The sequence below is a fragment of the Pimephales promelas genome, chromosome 2 (genome assembly GCF_988280905.1).
Source record: "Pimephales promelas chromosome 2, fPimPro1.hap1.1, whole genome shotgun sequence".
Taxonomy (NCBI): domain Eukaryota; kingdom Metazoa; phylum Chordata; class Actinopteri; order Cypriniformes; family Leuciscidae; genus Pimephales; species Pimephales promelas.
The window spans coordinates 52,553,786-52,557,330 of record NC_142770.1 but is presented as its reverse complement, the minus strand read 5'-3'; positions in this window follow the sequence as shown (position 1 = coordinate 52,557,330).

The following is a 3,545-nucleotide window of genomic DNA, read 5'->3' as shown; positions in this document are numbered from 1 at the left end:
CCGCCGCTCGCAGGGGGAGTCCCGGGGAGGCATGGTTGCCTGTATGACTTGGGCTTAGAGCACCCAGCCCCGCGCTCCTGGAGGAACCTCCGGTGCACAGGGTCTGCTGCAACCAGCCACGTGGGTTCTGAGGGGTAGGGGAGCGTGCGCTCTCCTCCCCGGGCGGGCGGCCGGGCCCTGGGGGCTCGCGCCTCCACGGAGGGACCTCGCTCCCGGGGCTTCGTCCCCGGGGCTCGGGGACTCCGTGGCGGCTCGGCCCCCGGGGTTCGACCCCGCTCGCTCGCTCCAAAACCCAAGTCCAAAACGTGGGGTTGCACGGGAGCTCCGGGCGCGACGGGTCTCCACGCACGGCCCCGGGGAGGGAGCTCCGACCCGGGCCGGAGGCAGATTCGCCCCCCGCCCCCCGGCTGTCCGCCCGGAGCCGAGACGGTCCTAAAACGGGCCTTGGGGGTGATGTAGAAGGGTAACGCTCACACAACCAGGACTCACACAAACCGATCTGCATCCCAGGCAGGGTGCGGGTCTCCTGGGCACGAATAAAGCCCGATGCCCCGTGGGTGATGTTGGCCCTGGCCACTCAAGGCACTCACCCAAGCCAGAGAGGGTGCACTCTGGCTGGGGAAGCAGATTCAATCTCTGCTGTGGTGGAGCTCTGGAAAAACGCCAAACCTCCAGGAAAAGACGGCCCGGTTTCTCTGAAAAGTGCATCCCAGGCAGGGTGCGGGTCTCATGGGCACGAATAAAGCCCGATGCCCGTGGGTGATGTTGGCCCTGGCCACTCAAGGCACTCACCCAAGCCAGAGAGGGTGCACTCTGGCTGGGGAAGCAGATTCAATCTCTGCTGTGGTGGAGCTCTGGAAAAAACGCGAAACCTCCAGGAAAAGACGGCCCGATTTCTCTGAAAAGTGCATCCCAGGCAGGGTGCGGGTCTCCTGGGCACGAATAAAGCCCGATGCCCCGTGGGTGATGTTGGCCCTGGCCACTCAAGGCACTCACCCAAGCCAGAGAGGGTGCACTCTGGCTGGGGAAGCAGATTCAATCTCTGCTGTGGTGGAGCTCTGGAAAAACGCGAAACCTCCAGGAAAAGACGGCCCGGTTTCTCTGAAAAGTGCATCCCAGGCAGGGTGCGGGTCTCATGGGCACGAATAAAGCCCGATGCCCGTGGGTGATGTTGGCCCTGGCCACTCAAGGCACTCACCCAAGCCAGAGAGGGTGCACTCTGGCTGGGGAAACAGATTCAATCTCTGCTGTGGTGGAGCTCTGAAAAAAAAAAAACGCGAAACCTCCAGGAAAAGACGGCCCGGTTTCTCTGAAAAGTGCATCCCAGGCAGGGTGCGGGTCTCATGGGCACGAATAAAGCCCGATGCCCGTGGGTGATGTTGGCCCTGGCCACTCAAGGCACTCACCCAAGCCAGAGAGGGTGCACTCTGGCTGGGGAAGCAGATTCAATCTCTGCTGTGGTGGAGCTCTGAAAAAAAAAAAAAACGCGAAACCTCCAGGAAAAGACGGCCCGATTTCTCTGAAAAGTGCATCCCAGGCAGGGTGCGGGGTCTCCTGGGCACGAATAAAGCCCGATGCCCACCTTGAAACGGAGCCTGGGCTCGACTCTGAAGTCCAGATCTCGAAAAACGACAGAGTCCAAAAAGGTGCGGTGGCTCCAAACCTCCATGCCCTCAGACCTCCCTGGCCAGCCCAGGGAGGGTGGCCCGTCCTGGGCCAGACTCAGATTTCCCCCGCCACCCCTGGAGCTCCGCCTGGAGCGAAGACGGTCCTAAAACGGACCATGGGGCTCTTGTAGAGGATGAGGGAGGGAGAGAGGGGCCTTCAGAGAGCCCCTTGGCCGGCTTGACTCTGGAGTCGAATTTGGAAAAATAGACAAAGTCCATAAACGTGCTGTTGGTTCGGACCTCCAGGGCACTCAAGGCACTCACCCAAGCCAGAGAGGGTGCACTCTGGCTGGGGAAGAGGATTCAATCTCTGCTGTGGTGGAGCTCTGAAAAACACGAGAACCTCCAGGAAAAGGCGGCCCGGTTTCTCTGAAAAGTGCATCCCAGGCAGGGTGCGGGTCTCCTGGGCAAGAACGAAGCCCAATGCCCACCTTGAAACGGAGCCTGGGCTCGACTCTGAAGCCCAGATCTCGAAAAACGACAGAGTACAAAAAATGTGCGGTGGCTCCAAACCTCCATGCCCTCAGACCTCCCTGGCCAGCCCAGGGAGGGTGGCCCGTCCTGGGCCAGATTCAGATTCGCCCGCCACCCCTGGAGCTCCGCCTGGAGCGAAGACGGTCCTAAAACGGGCCTTCGGGGATGTATGAGAGAGGGGAAGCGTGGTGGTGGCAAACACAGAGGACCCCCTACCAGCGATCAGACCGTCGTGAGTCCCACTCAGAGTCACTCTGGGTGGGCATGTAAAAATCCAGATTACGCCGCGCTGGAGCTCTGGAAGTTACGAGACCTCCAGGAAAAGACAGGCTGGTTTTCTGAAAAGTGCACCCCAGGCAGGGTGCATCTTTTCCTGGGCACGAGCCCAGCGCACATGGTGTGGTGGTCCGGCTCTGGTGCCAAAGTTTGGGGGAAAAAATAGACAGAGTCCAATAACGTGGTGTGGTTCCAAAGCTCCATGCCCTCAGACCTCCCTGGCCAGCCCAGGGAGGGTGGCCCGTCCTGGGCCAGATTCAGATTTGCCCGCCACCCCTGGAGCTCCGCCTGGAGCGAAGACGGTCCTAAAACGGGCCTTCGGGGATGTATGAGAGAGGGGGAAGCGTGGTGGTGGCAAACACAGAGGACCCCTACCAGCGATCAGACCGTCGTGAGTCCCACTCAGACTCACTCTGGGTGGGCATATAAAATCCAGACTACGCCCCGTCGGAGCTCTGGAAGTACGAGACCTCCAGGAAAAGACAGGCTGGTTTTCTGAAAAGTGCACCCCAGGCAGGGTGCATCTTTCCTGGGCACGAGCCCGGCGCACGTGGCGGGGTCCGGCTCTGGTGCCAAAAAAATTGAGAAAAATCGACTAAGTCCAATGGCGTGACGTGGGTTCAAAGCTCCATGGTCTCAGACCTCCCTGGCCAGCCCAGGGAGGGTGGCCCGTCCTGGGCCAGAGTCAGATTCGCCCGACACCCCCTGGAGCTCGACCTGGAGGGAAGACGGTCCTAAAACGGGCCTTCGGGGCTGTATGGAAGAGGGCAAGTGTGGTGGTGCAAAACACAGAGCACCCCCTACCATTGATCAGACCGTCGTGAGTCCCACTCAGACTCGCTCTGGGTGGGCATATAAAATCCAGACTACGCCCCCCCCGTCGGAGCTCTGGAAGTACGAGACCTCCAGGAAAAGACAGGCCGGTTTTATGTAAAGTGCACCCCAGGCAGGGTGCGTCTTTCCTGGGCACGAGCCCGGCGCGCGTGGCGGGGTCCGGCTCTGGTGCCAAAAAATTTGAGTAAAATCGACTAAGTCCAATGACGTGGTGTGGTTCCAAAGCTCCATGGTCTCAGACCTCCCTGGCCAGCCCAGGGAGGGTGGCCCCGTCCTGGGCCAGAGTCAGATTCG